Source organism: Varanus komodoensis, unplaced genomic scaffold (assembly GCF_004798865.1).
Source record: "Varanus komodoensis strain SLA01 unplaced genomic scaffold, ASM479886v1 scaffold29_1, whole genome shotgun sequence".
Classification (NCBI taxonomy): Eukaryota; Metazoa; Chordata; class Lepidosauria; order Squamata; family Varanidae; genus Varanus; species Varanus komodoensis.
The window spans coordinates 2175993-2191365 of NW_025335759.1; the positions used below are offsets into that span (position 1 = coordinate 2175993).

At 43.9% G+C, this 15373-nt stretch overlaps 1 protein-coding gene across 7 annotated transcripts in view; it reads right to left on the reverse strand.

Moving 5' to 3' along the window:
- Positions 1 to 4837, reverse strand: part of SCMH1 (Scm polycomb group protein homolog 1) — a 54670-nt gene extending 49833 nt beyond the window's left edge. For 2 of the 7 annotated variants that reach the window (XM_044434819.1, XM_044434823.1), the window contains exon 1: positions 4327 to 4496. The gene's annotated coding sequence lies outside the window, so the exon portion shown is untranslated. Of the gene's footprint in view, positions 1 to 3511; positions 3822 to 4326; positions 4500 to 4818 lie in introns of those variants that run through there. The other 5 variants (XM_044434821.1, XM_044434820.1, XM_044434822.1 and 2 more) reach the window with 5 other exon arrangements.
- Positions 4838 to 15373: the final 10536 nt, after the last annotated feature.

Here is a 15373-nt window from a genome sequence, read left to right on the forward strand (position 1 = left end):
TCCCTACAGCACTTTTAACTACAACAAATTTCAGCACATGCTCAATTCACCAAATAAAATCAATCAGGCTTAAAATGGAGATGAACTATCAATATCATTCAGAATCTCTGGATTTTCAGGGGCCATTCAGAGTTTTCAGCACTCACAAATACAAGAACATGAAGAAATTTGCAGGATCCAACCTCTGGTTAATCTAGGCCAACATTCCCTTTCTGCACAGTGACTAGCCAAGTAGTTCAAGGAAATACGCAAGCAAGACATGAAATAGCAGCATATTATAAATTTGGCCCATAGTTTTCACCTGCCTCTGAGCAACTGATATTTAAAGACTCGGAGATTCCATTTACCTATCATGGTTACTAGTCGCAGTTTTTTCTCTTCTCCATGAATGTATCTCATCTTTCTTTAAAGCTATTGATGGAAGTACTTATTGGTAATTTCTGTGTTTATATCTGTGGTTATATACCCAAAATAATACATTATCTGAAAATATTCGTTCTGCCTGTCCTGAAATCTGCTGCTATTCAGTTTCATTGGGTGATCACACATTCTTGTGTTCAGAAAGGAAGGCAAACATTCTCTCTATCCAGGTTCTCCAGTTTCAAGAAAATATGAATGCAAAGTTTGCTGGAAGTAAACAATTAAGTTCAGAAGTAGAAACTTTTGTACACTCCCACAAAAGTCACACCTAGCTTGATAGCTCACAGCTTTACATTGGTGGGCAGCCACCACCATCAGTTGTACTGGACAGATGCTGTACCACCAATATGAACTATTCCCTGTGACTAGTTTATATCTCAATGTTTGTCAAGAAATATAGCCAACTTTTGGCCTTGTGAAATCATCTTGCATTGTGTACATAGATAAGCATGGGATTGTAGAGTAGAAAGAAGCAAACTCTGGCCATAAATAAGCTTTGGATTGTAGGGTACTATTATTATCACTGTTTTTATTATTATTACTTTCATTTCTCCACTGACCCATAGCTGGTGCTTTCTGGGCAGTTGATAACAGTCCATAAAAAGATAACATAATACAATAAAATATATAAAAGTCAAATATATTAAAAGTTTAACACAGTAGAAGGGGAGCAAATGTCAAGTTTCAACTCTGGAACGTAAGTATTTTAAAATCAAAGCCCATAGGCAAAAGGAACTACTTTTATCTCACCATGAGTAAGCCTAGTCATCTTCTAAATATCTGTGATTAGGCAACAAGGTTTGTCAGGGCAGTTTCTTTAGATAAATTAACCAGATATTTAAAAAATCACAGGTTTTTTTTAAACCTCCAAGGATAGTAGTCCCACAAGAAGCCCACTATTAGACAATCCTTAAATCAAGAAGCTTTTCCTAACATTTGCCTGAATCTAATTTAGTATCTTTCATTTCTATACTGCCAAATAGTCAAAGCTCTCTGGATGGCTCAGAAACAATTTCTTCTTCAACTATGTGCAGTAGGCTGAAAAAACACTGTTCCTTCTCTTCTTTCATAACTGGAGTGCAATGTTCCAGATTCTAATTATTATTATTTTACCCTTTTTCTCTATGGAATTCAAGGCCATATGTATAAAAATCTGAAGCAGTCTTCTATCCAGGCACTGACAAAACCAAGACTTGCTTAGCTTCAACAAAGCTGCTGCCTTCAGACCATACTTGCTCATCCCTGTTAAGAAGCATCTAAAAGTCTTTGGGAAGGGAGGGGGGGAGGCAACCTGGGAAGCTATATTTTGAGTAGCAAAATTAACAGCAGGGAAAGGGTTATCCCTTCACTATGCAAAATTGCAGCCCTTTGAGATTGTTTTTCAGGGTGGTTGTCATTGTTTTTAATTGCAACTTTGTTTTAAACATGTGTACTGTAAATTTTGCCCACATTGTTTCAAGACAAAAAACACTTTATACATTTTGCAAAACATTTGGGATAATCTTAAATCTCTTGTTCACTGGTTACTGTGCAAATCAAAAGATGGCTCAATACTCCCGTGCCACAGTCTAACATTAATAACTGTAATGTTAGGTTATGCATAATGCTTTTGTTATCTCTGCATGTGTATTACCTCAATAGATGGCTAGCTTCTTCTAGTCTCCCCAAATATATATGTTTAGCTATGATCTTAATCCTTAGTTAAGAGATCACATGCATTTCGTTTTAACAAGAGAGACAAAATTCTAGGGTTTACCACTGAATCAACAACCAGTAAGAAAGATGAAATATACATCACAGCCCAAACATCAAAAACCAAAGCAGCAGCTAGGCAAGCCCATTAACCGATGGCAGTATGCGGGCTACTGCAGTTCTTTTTGCAGGTGGCATTAAAAAAAAAATAGCACACTTCAATCCTAAAAGAATTTGTGCAAAGCAAGTTGCTTGCTTCACTGGGACTCAGATAAGTATAGAAACTTAAGTCTAAACTTGAACCTGTTTCCCAAAAGTTTATTAATGTTGTACTTTATCAATATGGCTTTCAGATAGTTTCTATGTAATATATGCCTACATTCAAATGCACTGAACAGAAAAATCAAACTCCCACCATTAACCACATATTCTCCCAAAATTAACAAATACTGATGTATAGATTAGATTCTGAACATGTTAAGAATGTATACAATGGCATCCACAAATAGTAGATTCACACACTAAACATTAGATAGTATTTTACATTTTATGGTCTGCAGTTATTCAAAGTGTTATTTTTAAAGTTCCATAAACTATCCTCCTGCTAAATGCCCTGAGTAATATTAACTTTCATTAATTCCAACAGAACATATATCCCCACCCCAAGGTACTGATCAGGATGCCAGACAACAGGGAGAAATCTGCAGGTCCTTGTGATTAGGGCAAAGAATGAAAATTCTCAGCTGAACTCTTCTAGGAATAGGAAAACACATGTTTTACTTTATCTAGTAATAAAATCCATAAGCCTATATCCACATACTGTCCCACTATAGCCGCTGTAATTTTCACAAGTTCAAACCACAGGATGAGGATGCAGTGAAGCAAAAGAAAATGGACAAGAATAGTTCTGATTAATCCTAACATAAGCCATTCTGTAAAGTTTATCTGAACTAAAGTATAAGAGCCTTCCCGGTGGATGGTACCTGACTCTGGCATGCTCTCCTCCAGCTTTGCATGTTTTTGGCACATAGTTAGCATTTTTAATTTTAAACAGTGATTTAGTTTTAGCTGGTTGATGAGTTGTCATTTTTATCTCTCCTTTCTCTGTATTGCACTGTAATCTGTATATTTGCACACTACACTAGAACCCACTTTTGGGGGTGAAGGTTGGTATCACTTGATTAAAAAAAAATGTACAAGGTGTGCATTGAACGGTCTCCTACAACCTTTATGGTAAGGGCAAAAGATAGTTTTAAAGCGGATTCTTTATCAGTGTTTAATTGACTGGGGCCAGATGAAGAAGCAAAAGAAAGGAATGGCTTGAAAGAAATAGCCCCAAATTTTGGAGTTGGGGGGGAGGGCTAAATGCCCTCTTAAAGTGTAAGTGTGTAAGAAGAACCTTGATCCATCAACTCTGACGTGTTGTTTCCAACAGCAGGCAGCCAAATGCTTCCAGATCAAAGCCCAACAGCAAGCTGTGAAGGCAAAAGCCTTCTCCTAACTGTTATTTGAAGGTATGCCTCCAGGTCCATCGAGATCCCACCACTAACAACAAATCGGCTTCCTCCTCCAAGGTATTATCATCAACGGTTCCAAATCCCTGTTAAGGCCATCCAAACTGGTGGTGGCCACTGCCACATTCTGTGGCAGATCTCTTCCACATGCATGCACGTTGGCTGTCGAATAGGAAGATGCTCTGGGGAAGGCCTCTGTTCAAGACGAGGAGGAGGAGGGGAGGGGGAAAATAAAGGCTGAGTATAATAAGTGCCGTATTTTTCAGAAAGCTAAACACGGGCGGCAATACCTGCAGCAGCCACAGCTCCCCCGGAAGGGGGGCGGTGGGCAGCCCACCAGCCGGGACGCCTTTAAGCCCACCCAAAGCAGCTCCGCGGGGCTGACATCACCCCGAGCGGCGAAGCGAGGGAAGCCGCGGAGGGGGCCCACGGCGGCAGCGCGGCCTCGGCGGGCCAAGCCGGGAGGGAGGCCGGGAGGTGGGCAGGCCCGCTGTCACTCCGCTCGCAGGGCGCGCCTGGCCGGGCCTGCGCCAGGCGGAGGGGCCCCCCACCCACCCAGCCACCCGTCCGTCCCCCACCCTGCCCGGCTGCGGAGCCAGGCCGTGCCCGCCCGCCCTCGCCCCTCCTGGCGGGGGCCGGCCTAGCCGGCTTTCCCTCCTTCGGCGGGCGTCGGAGCCTCCCGCCTCTCCCGCCCGCTCACCTGCGGCCGGCCGCCGAGCGCTGGCGCTCCCTCAGCGCCTCGCCACCGTTATTGCCGCCGCCATGTTCCGAAGCGCAGTGAGGTGGTGAAAGGGGTGGGGAGGGAAGGGAAGGGACGGGAAGGGAAGGGAAGGAGTCTTGCCCGGCCCAGCGCCGCCCACTGCCGCCTGAGGACGCGCCGGGGAGCCCGGCCTGTCTGGTACACGAGCGAGGGAGAGGCGACGGGCTTCGCCGCCCCCTCCGTCCTCCCGCCGGCCGCTTGGCGGGAGCCGCGCTGCGGCCTCACGCAGCGCCGAGGCGGCGGCGGCGGCGGCGGCGAGGAGGAGCCTCCTACCCGCTCGGCGGCGGCGGCGGCGGCAGCATCAGTCCGCGGCCTTCCTCTCCGCAGCTTCCCTCGCAGCAATCCGCGGCCGCTGGAAGGACACGGCCTTGCCGCATCTCCCCCGCTGCCGGCCGCCGCTCACACGGCCGCGCCACGCAGCCGGCAACTTACGGGCCTCGCGGCGCCGGCCTCGCTCCCCGCCGGAGACATTCCTGCCAGGCCGGCCGTCTGCTCGGCGGGCGCGCACGGCACTCCGGTCCCTGCTTTCTGGTAGCTGTCCGTGGCGAAGTACTGACTCCCGCTCCTGGGTCCTTTCAGACGTTCTAGGAATGCACGTGTTGGAGGTAGCGTGACCAGGCGCTGCTCCCCGCCTCTCCGCGATCCCACACATGTGCGTTCGGTAGAACGTGTGCAGTGGGGTTAGGACGTTATGTTAAAGTAAGGGCATGACTTGGGTGATGACAAACGCCCCACTGATCTTTTCTTTAGATTTTCGAATGTAATTTAGAATGATCTTTAGGTCATTCACGCAAACACACATACACGTTGTGTGTGTGTCGGTTGTGCTTTACAGGCCATGCTCTTTGGACTGCAAGAGCTCCAGTATATGTGTGTGTGTGTGTGTGTGTGTGTGTGTAAACAAACTTTCATCAGCTTACTTTGGGGAAAATAATGGCATTGCATGAACATCCCTCTTGCTGAGAAGGAAAGCAGGGTTACACTTGCCAGCCTTGAGCAAGCACCAGCTGACACACACTCAGCATCTCCACTAAGCGGGCTGCTGATTATCCGGATTCCTCCCTTTCAGAAAGGTATGCTATGAATGCTCCACTCCTTCCAACGCAGGCATGCCAAAAGAGTGTGTGTTTGGAGGTAGAGGGAGGCTCACCATATAGGGTGCTCCCCTCATCAACACATGGCCGCCATTCAAATGAATATTCCTATATTCTGACATATTCTGAATAGGGCTTGAATCAATATGTGGAAGGAGAAATTAGGATCATGGTGACAAGCTCTGCCCCCAAGCACAGCATAATGACGGGCTCAAAAAGCTGCTTTTTCACAACACTGTGATCAATGAACACTCATGAGAGGCAGGCAGAATTGCAGCAACAGACAATGCCTTCACCGTCCAACATTACATATATGCATCTGAATCTGCATGAAATCTGTAATAACTCAGGATTCTATTACCAGGATTAGGAGGGGCAGATAGGTTATCACTGAGGAGTCTATTTATTTATTTAAAAATTACATACCATTCTCCCAGCCCATTGCTGATGGAACTGTTTACAGATATCCTAATATAGACATGTATTTGTTTAGCTTTGAGATATTTAGTGAATAGCAATGTTAATTAAGCAACAAGAGTAACTATATTTATTTATTGCATTTGTATGCTGCGCCATAGCCCATGGACTCTCTGAATGGTTCACATAACATACGTAACGCAGCAGCTGACATAAAAATAATAAAACAATTACAGCTAAAAACACATAACATCATACTAATATGAAGTGCAAAAACAGGAGTATAAACAATAATATAAACAACAATAAAACCAGCCACGAAAAACCAAATAAAAACATAATTCTAAAAACAAATACTAAATAAAAAGATCTTTACTCGGTGACAAAAACAAAATAATGTGGGTGCCAGTCACACTTCTTTTGGAAGGGAATTCCAAAGGTGAGGTGCAATCCCTGACCCTAACCCTTTTCCTATACAAACCAAAATGCAAATACCTCTTAACCCTAAACCACCCTTAGTTACAATTCTGGTGTTATTTTAATTGTATTTATTTATTATATTTATATCTTGCCTTTTTTTCCTTCCAAGGAACTCAGAGTGGTTTACACAATTTTACTCCTCCTCTAAATCTTATCCTCACAACAATAACCCTGCGAGGTAGGATGAGAGTCTGTGACTGTGTGGGCACTAGAACCCCAATTGCCTGAGTTCCAGTTCTGCACTCTTAACCACCACACTGGCTCTCGTTATATTTATTCATGTCATTTCTGTGCTACCTGATAGCTGAAGCTGTCTGGATATGTTACAACAGTGGCAGTCACTTTCACAGTTTCTTGGACTGCTGAATTATCAAGGGCTGAAGGAGCTGCTTTTTCTGCCTCCTCTTTGCTGTAATCATTTCTCTGCCTTCCCTTATCTTTCTTCTCTGCAGCTCTGCTTTACTCTGTGGCTTTCACTTGCCCTTGTATATAGCTGCTTTTTTCCTCCCTGGCCTTCTCCACATCTCCAACCATCTTTCTCCTCTTAGCTTCTCTACCTGCCCAGCTCCAAGAGCCTTTATAAAATGACACTTTTTTCTTGTCATTTCTTGACCTTCCTGTCTTTCACCCTCAAAGGAAGGCTACAAAGAATTTGAGATAGATAGATTTACAGCTTGCATTCCAACATCCTAAGGAGCAGGTATTGCATTCTTGTATATGATGACAAGATACCTGAGCAAACAAAGGGGAATGTAGAGGCTGAGCAGGCATTCAATTAAATGTGTGCAGGCTGCCATCCATACATGAATGCTATGCTTCTTTCTATACATGTACAAGCTGAGAGTACATAGGCAGAAAATCTCTACTCAAGAGACTGCCTGGTTGGAACTGCCCAACCATGAAGGGTTCTGCCTACCCAGCAGGAGCAATGAGACACTCTTGGGAATGCCGTATTCCAGATAGCTGAGGGCTATAACAAACCTTATTTTTCAGTAGAAGAGAAAAGAGTTCCTGAAAAAGATGAATGAGGCATTCTTCAGATGTGACTGTAAGAAGTAGGTGGGCCCATTTCCATTCTATCCACCCAGAGATCAGCTTCCCAAGTAGCAGGATCAAGCCACTTGGAGAGAAAGAGCTAAAGGCTGGGTCTGTGACTTCAGTGGAAAGCGTGATCCTCAAGAATGACTATAGAGAACCAGCTCCACCTCACAGAGAGGGTGAAGAAAGCAGCCATCTTTCAACTGCTAGTGTATCTCGTCAACGTAAGTGTGAACAACTTGAATGGTCTTTGAATCAAGCACCCAATTTTAAGGCATTTCCTTGAATAATGTTCTCAAATAATGACCTCCTAGGAGTATTTACCTGTTTTTTAAAAGATCCATTGCAGCAAGCCAGAAGATGCTCTGCAACTTAACATTCTTGTGAGCTCTCAACGATATCAACACAAAAGTAGCTGAGTACTGAAATGGAGTTCAATATGCCTGATTATAGCTCTTCACCCAACAGTGGCCACTGAGGGGCTGTGCAGGACAAAACAGCAAGAAGAGAAATAATAGTAGGCTCAGGCTGTGAGACCATTCATAGAAACAGGCATTTAGTTAGATGACCACTTAAAGTCAGCACCTAACAACAGTGGAAATGATCAGTCTCTTCAAAGAACTCAAAAGATGCCAGCCACAGCCTGTCTGAGCATCCATTAGCTTTATGGTTAAAAAACCCCTTTGCTGCAAAGGACCAAAATACTACATCAACAATTGAACACAGTATTGGATTAAACTGAGATACTGAGAAGAACATATTCAGCTTCCATGTACCCAGATATGAAAAGACTATTCACATGTTATGGCCTGTCATTGACAGTAAACAGCTTATTTGATCCAGTAAGATTTGCAGCTCTTATTACTACCCAGGAAAAATGCCTACAAAAGCATAGTCCACTGATAAATGATGGGAGTGGGTATGGTGAATTTCCTTTCCCAAGCACTGCTACTGTTGTTCCTTTACTGGGCAATCTGACCTATAAGGTTTCCGATTTATAGCAAATGCTGATTTTTAAGGGCCCAAGGAGCTCTCTGCCGCTAAAACTCTGAGCTGCACAAAACTGACCCTTTTCTGCTGTCACCAGTTCTACTTTAAAACTCCATAGTAGCTGGTATAAGAGGGTTATGTGTGAGATGGGCATCAATACTAGAGACAAGATAAACTAAAGCAAGTAGTTTTATTTTATTTGAAGGATATTGTATACGTAAGAGATTACTAATATTTATTTTGGGGTTTTCAAAAGACAACTTAGTGACAATTCTTAAGGACTCAAGAGACATTGTTCCTGTTTAAATGCCTCTTAAGTGACTTCTTTTTCCTGAGGCCAAATTCCATAAACCTCCATCCCAGCCAAATATACTCACAACTAGATCCTGGATTGTGGATGTTTTTGGGGTACATACAGTCTTCCTCTGATCCCAAAGCTCCTGCTATTGTGCTACCAGCTACTTGGATAGTTCAGCTGATATCTGGATTTTTACTGTCCACTTGATTAACATTTTTCTGGCAAGAACGTAGGGCAGCTTCCTGGCATAACACAGCCACTTGCTTCCTTCTCCTGATCTGTGTCAGCTACATATGGTTATTCCACAGAAAAGGAAAAGCTTAACATTCATACCTCACTGTTTCCCTTCCCCTCCCCTCAGCTTTCTTCTGGTTCTTTTAAAACAGCACACAGCAACCAACAGACCTTCTCCTGCCCTGGATTATCCAATCTTGTACCTTCCAGAAATGTTTGTACTACAACACCTAGAATTCCCAGTCAATGGCCCTGCTGGAGAAGAATTCTGGGAGTTGCGGTCCAAATGCCTCTGAAGGCCACCAGACCGTGGAAGGCTGATCTGGCTCGGTCATAACTTAGCAGTGTTTCATACCTTCCCAACCATTCTTGTATGATTAGCTGGAATTTCTAGACAATCCATATTGCACGTACCTGATCCAGGACCCATTGAAGTGACTATATCCTCCTTCTTCAGAACATCACCACCAACAACTGCACCGGCTTTGGACAGGAAGAAACACAAGCAACAAACTCAAAATTGACTCACAGAGGGCACACAAAGGAAACATTATAGAATAACCGGTTATGTACAGGCATTTTTCCACAGTGGGACATGTGAAACGATTCCTTAGAAGCTCTTCTGAGTCCAGCTGTGTTTCAGTCTTACAGCTGCCCAATAGAAGGAAGTATGCGTCTTCTCTGATGCTTCAGCACAGGTGACGGCAGTGGCGATAGCTGCTGTGACTGACCTGAAGGTCACTGACAGAGAAGGTTTCATCCTTACCATGGCCAGACCAGAACCATAACATAAACATATAGTTCCCAGACTTCAACTATGCAATGCAATGCCAGCAGCAGAAATAGCTAATGTTAAGTGAGATGGACACCCCGCTGAAGCTGCTGGTTTTTATACCAAGTATAAGCACTGAGCTGCATACACCATTGGAGAAGGAGCCTCTTCATCTGTGTAAGCAAGATAAAAGAGTGCAATAAGACAATTGCACAACCAGAATAGTGTACTACGTTCCCACAGAGCAGAGTCTTGCAGGACCGTGCTACTAGGTCCATTCAAGCAGCTCACCAGTTCAGTATTTTCTTGAGGCGCACACAATATGATGTCCCATCCATACTGCATTCTCATTCACCAGTGGCCAGAAGTCTCACCTAGCAGTTGCTACCATCTCTGCGTCTGACCATATACAATAGACAAACTATTTAAAGCAGAGAAATACATCCTCCATAGCATTGGAACCAGAACAAGGAATAGCTTTTTTTTAAAAATAGACATCATCATCATCATCCCACCTTTTTCCTACAAGGAACTCAAGGCAGCTTGCATGATCTTCCTTCCCTTCTCCATTTCACTCTCCCCAAAACCCTGTGAGGTAATCCATGCCAAGAGTTTGTGACTGGCCCCAAATCACCCAGTGAACTTCATAGCTGAATGGAAACTTGAACCCACTTCTCCTGACAGCCCAACACTAACCATTATGCCACACAGGCTCTCACCTCACCTCATCCATGCCATGTCTTTTATTTCAGACCGCTTCTGTACCCATTCCTCTTCCTCCTGCAGTTAAAAAGCTGTTCCTCTGGTTGCTCTTGCTTGCAGTAGATCAATTCCGGGCTGTTCAGACTCTGTTATGAGCAAAGTGTGGACTGGATGTGTACTTCACTGCCTGAATAGGCAAAGGGCCCCTGAACACAGAAGCTTCTGGATTTCATGAAGAGTTGATTCTTCACCCATCCCCAAAATAAGTCAGGTGTTATTTGGGAGGGCTTCCTAAGAAAGAAGTCAGTCCTACCTTACAGGAAGACTGCATTATGGCATAAATAAGGAAAAGGCTTGAAGTGCCATTTATATATATTGGGGTTGTTTGGACTAGCACTTGATAGGAAAAAGAACACTTAGCAACAGTTGGGAAGTCTGCTGCCAGTCCTTTACTGCATTGCCTCCATCTGTGTCTATGACTGCTGAGGGTTTGTAAATATGTACGTGTGTGTGTGTGTGTATGAGAGCGAGAGCGAGAGCGAGAGCGCGCGTGCGATACATCCTGTTTCATCCAAACACTATCTCAGTTTGCAGTACTGTATTCACAAAACTGACTTTAGTGTTCATTTGCCATAACTACATAAAGGTTCTCTCTCTCTCTCTCTCTGTAGCAATCAGTGTGTGTATTTTGTATTTTGTCATGGGTTCCCAAGAATATCTCTGCAGCATAGAACAAATGATTCTGTTTATATATCTTGAATCCAAGTGCTCCATCTGGGAATACTTAATCATTGAGATTTGCCATCTTCCCATTTCAGAGGGCTTACCATAATATCCCTTATCCCAAAGGCTCCTAATCTAAAATAGAGAAAAAGAAATGGGAGGGAGGTTGGAGCAGGTAAATGAAGAGTAGAAGAAGAGAGAGTTAAGGTAGCAAAATGAGGGGAAAACACTGTGCAACATTATTCCATTTATTCCAAGTTCCCTGTTTGTTCTCTCAAAGGGAATTCACGATCCCTCCACCCCTCCCCAGTTCTCCATGGAGAATAATGTTTTCTGTTCTCCTGGGAGCAAGCAGTTCTGCAGAAAAACTTAAAATGACAGGCACAGATGTCCCTCATGCAGCAATTTTCTCTCACTTTCAAGACAAGTGTTAATTTTCTCCATTCATGACTCTGTTGTTAAACTCTTAAAGCAAAAAGCAATAAAGTGTAAAAATCACCCTCATTTTTGAGAAGGTTGCAAAAGCCTAGACTGCATAAGGAAAAGGCGCTTCGAGAATGGAATCAGGCCTGCCACTCTGGCAGCCACAAATCCTTCTGTGTTGGCTCTCTGGCGAAGGTTTATCCAACAACAACAAAAATGCTGTTTGAACCTAGATGGGTTCACTTCTGGATATTTTTCTGGGCGCTACGGATGGGAAGTGTGCATCATTGCAGGCAAAGCATTCCTACCTTCACCAGGATTATTCAGCTCTCTTGTCATCCTGGAAGGAAATCACGGCTAGAAGTCTCCAGAAGTGTGCTATCACATTCACATCACACAGGCTGTCATTAGTCACATTCTAGTAAAATGAATATCACTCTTTCACAAAATACAGCTATTGCAAGACTGGAAGCTCAGGTGCTCTTCAAGCATCGATGAAAGATCAATTACTTATGCAGGAGGATAGCCATGTGGCAATCCTACGCATGTTTACTCGCAAATTAAGTCCCACTGTGTTTGGTGGGGCTTCCTTCAAGGAAGGTGTGTGTAGAATCACAACCAAAGTTAGTCACAGCGATGGAACAACAAATGGTCTTGTGAAAACTTAAAAGGCTTTTATTGCAGCAGAATCCTTGAGGCAAGTCAAATCAAATTAGTTTCAAAATAGTTCCCCAACCCATTATAAATGTCAAGAATTGTAGGTATGTCTCTGTATTGTACTCTGATGAGAGACAGAGGGTTGCCCATCAGTCCGGGGCAAAGTCAGCATCTGAACTGGCTAAAATAGTAGAGAAGCAATGTTCTGTTCCAGTTGGAATATTAGACTAGGAGAGGGGAAATCTGGGTTCAAATTTCTGTTCTGTCCTACAACTCGCTTGATGACCTTACAGTAGTCGGGACCTCTCAGCCTAACCCATCTTTGCAGGGTTCTTGTGATCTGAAGCAGGCTGGCAGGATTTTGTTTGGAGTTTTTCCGTGCAATGTTTAGTTGAGACTCTAACATTCCTTACACCTTTCAGTGTTTTCTCTAGTAGGGAAAGCAAAGGAATATTTCTCCATCCTCCGAGTTTAATAATGTGGCTGATTCTAATGCAGCCTAGTGCTCTTCAGCCATTTTGGACTACCTTCCTAACATCCCTGGCCACTGCTTATGAAAGCTGAAATTCAAAACATATGCTATCTAGAGGACCCTGGAAAACCTGACCGGGACCTTGGGTATGAGGTTTCCCCAACTCAGCTCTAAGACAGCAAAGCTCCTTAACAATGGGCATTTGTCTTTCCTTTCTGCAGGCACGCAGAAGAGAAAATGGATGTACAAATCCTAGTAGCCCCTAAAGGAAGCAGAGAGAAGCAAAATGTCACTTTCCTTCTCTCAATGCCAAGGCTGGAAACAGCAATACTTTCTTTAATGCATTGGATATTGTTTGCTGCACCACGCATCTAAAAGCTTCAGGCAGTCCCGCTGAAGGGCCCTAAGAAGTTGGCAAGAACTGGTGGGACATTTGCCATCCCTGGCTGAAGTGAGATCAACTCACTTAGATACAGATCCTAGTGATCCTGGAAACTCATCTGGGTTAGGCATTCCTGGCAAATAGAGAAGAGTGAAAGAAATCTGATGAAATATAGTCCCGAAAACCTTCTTCCAGAAAGAATGAGTCAGTCTTTGAAGTGCCATGTTGTTTTTAAAAACTCTGCATAAAGAAGCCTTCCCCAAACAGGTGCCCCCTAGAATTCCCGAGCACCACTCATGCCGACTTGGGCTGATGTGAGCATCTGGAAAGCCCCAGGCTGGGGAAAGATGGCCACATACCAGCAGAACTTTTGCTGGCTGGTGGTTGTGAATCACCCAGAGAGATTCTGCTATTAGGCAGGATAGAAATGTAATTAATAAGCGATTTCGCTGCCTCCACCACAAACAAGGAAATGGGTGGGAATAGGAAACCATTTCTGCCCCAATTCATAACAAGGCATCTCAGGAACATCTAAACATAGCATCACTGCAACACTACAGTAAACACTTAACTTTCCCTCTTGCCCACCCAGATCCTTCCATATGCTTCTCCTTCCACCACTGAAAAAAGGCAAAATGCCCTTCCTTATTTACCCCTTCAATGGGACTGCTAACTGAGGGGTGGGTTGGATTTTGTAACACCAAGGCTACCTACCAAAACAAAATGTTAAGGACAAACAACTTTTAAAAATGAAGAACACCCGAAGGAAAGCGGATGTCTACACAGATTATTCATTAACTGTTCCACAGTGGGTCGAATACATATCCTTGAGAGATGTGTGAGCTTACTCAAGAGTCACCCACGACTTCTGATACTGCAAGTTTTGTGTCAGCTGCTGTAACCTATGCCCATATTCACTCTGAGCAAAAGAAAGGCTTTGATCACCACATTCAACACATTGGACATAACAAGGGTCCTTGCAAAATGCCATTAGCTGTGAAAAAGCAACTGAAGAAAGTTTCAGAGGGACAGGAATTAAGAGGATGCTGCCGCCGCCACCACAGTCTCAGAGGAAATCATGGTTGCTCCTAATTAACAACAAAGAATCACAACCACAAGGACAACTTCAAAACATGATTCAGAGATGTAACTCTTTTCTTCAACTCCCAGTCCCGAATCACCGAGCTCAGGCATCCAGCACGAAACAGAAGGAACTCTTGTCCTTTGGTCTCATTTCTGCTTCTAACAACAGGGACCTACCTCTCTAGTCCAAATCTCAGCTAGTGAAGAAAGCAAACACTGCAGCGTTCAGAAACAATGCAAAGAGCATCTTGTACTCAGCAAGCGTTCTTTGTGAATGCTGGTGGAGATTGGACTTTCTTTCATTTTACAACGGGAGTTCCAAGTCCAATTTTACAGAATAATTTTGGAAAGTAATGAAAGTTGCTGTTTTCTGCACAAAAATGAAGGGGGGAACTGTAACAATAAATAGTAATTTAGATTGTCAGGAAACAGGGAACATGGGTATGCCAGGGGTGTAAAACTGGAAGAACGTTTACAGTTTATTCAGACATTCAGGAATGTAGGTAGCCTCCAAAGGGTCTGGGTTTGTTACGGGTGCTTTTATAATGGATTAGTAGGCAGCTTGCTTAGAGGCACATAAGAAAAAAAGAAAAGGTTGAACGGGTTAACAAAATGTTTCAGGACAGGCATACATTAGCAATTTTAAGGCATACATGGAAAGCAAGACTGGCAACGTTCTGATCAGATCAGTATCCCACCCTAAGTCTAAAGGGATCATTCTTATAGTATGAGGCATTCAGTCGGTCATATTATGGCAGAGCTTTTGCTCATTTAGTCCTCTAGTAATATGGCTAGAGTGATCATCTCAACAAAATTGTGGAACCTGACCAATTCAGATTTCATTTAGGTTGCCCCTCTAGACCACTGACTGCATGTGAAATATAATTATATCATCTGTTTCATCCAATGTTGGTAATTTCAGGGAGGATGTCCACCTTCCTTTGGTAAATGTATGGTGTTTACAGCCATAGACTGTAAAATATGGGGGTGGGGTGGGGGGGCTGGGGGCGGGGCACGGGGGCGGGCACTGACTTAACTCTCTGGACACGGCTGGGGACGGGGACGGATCTGAGCCCCCTCCCTCCCTGGAACACAAGGTCCGCAGCTTGGGAGTGCTCCTCGACCCAGAGCTTTCACTGGAAGCTCAGGTGACAGCGTTGGCGAGGAGCGCTTTCTTTCAGCTTTGGCTGATCCATCAGCTGCGCCCCTACCTGGAGAACGA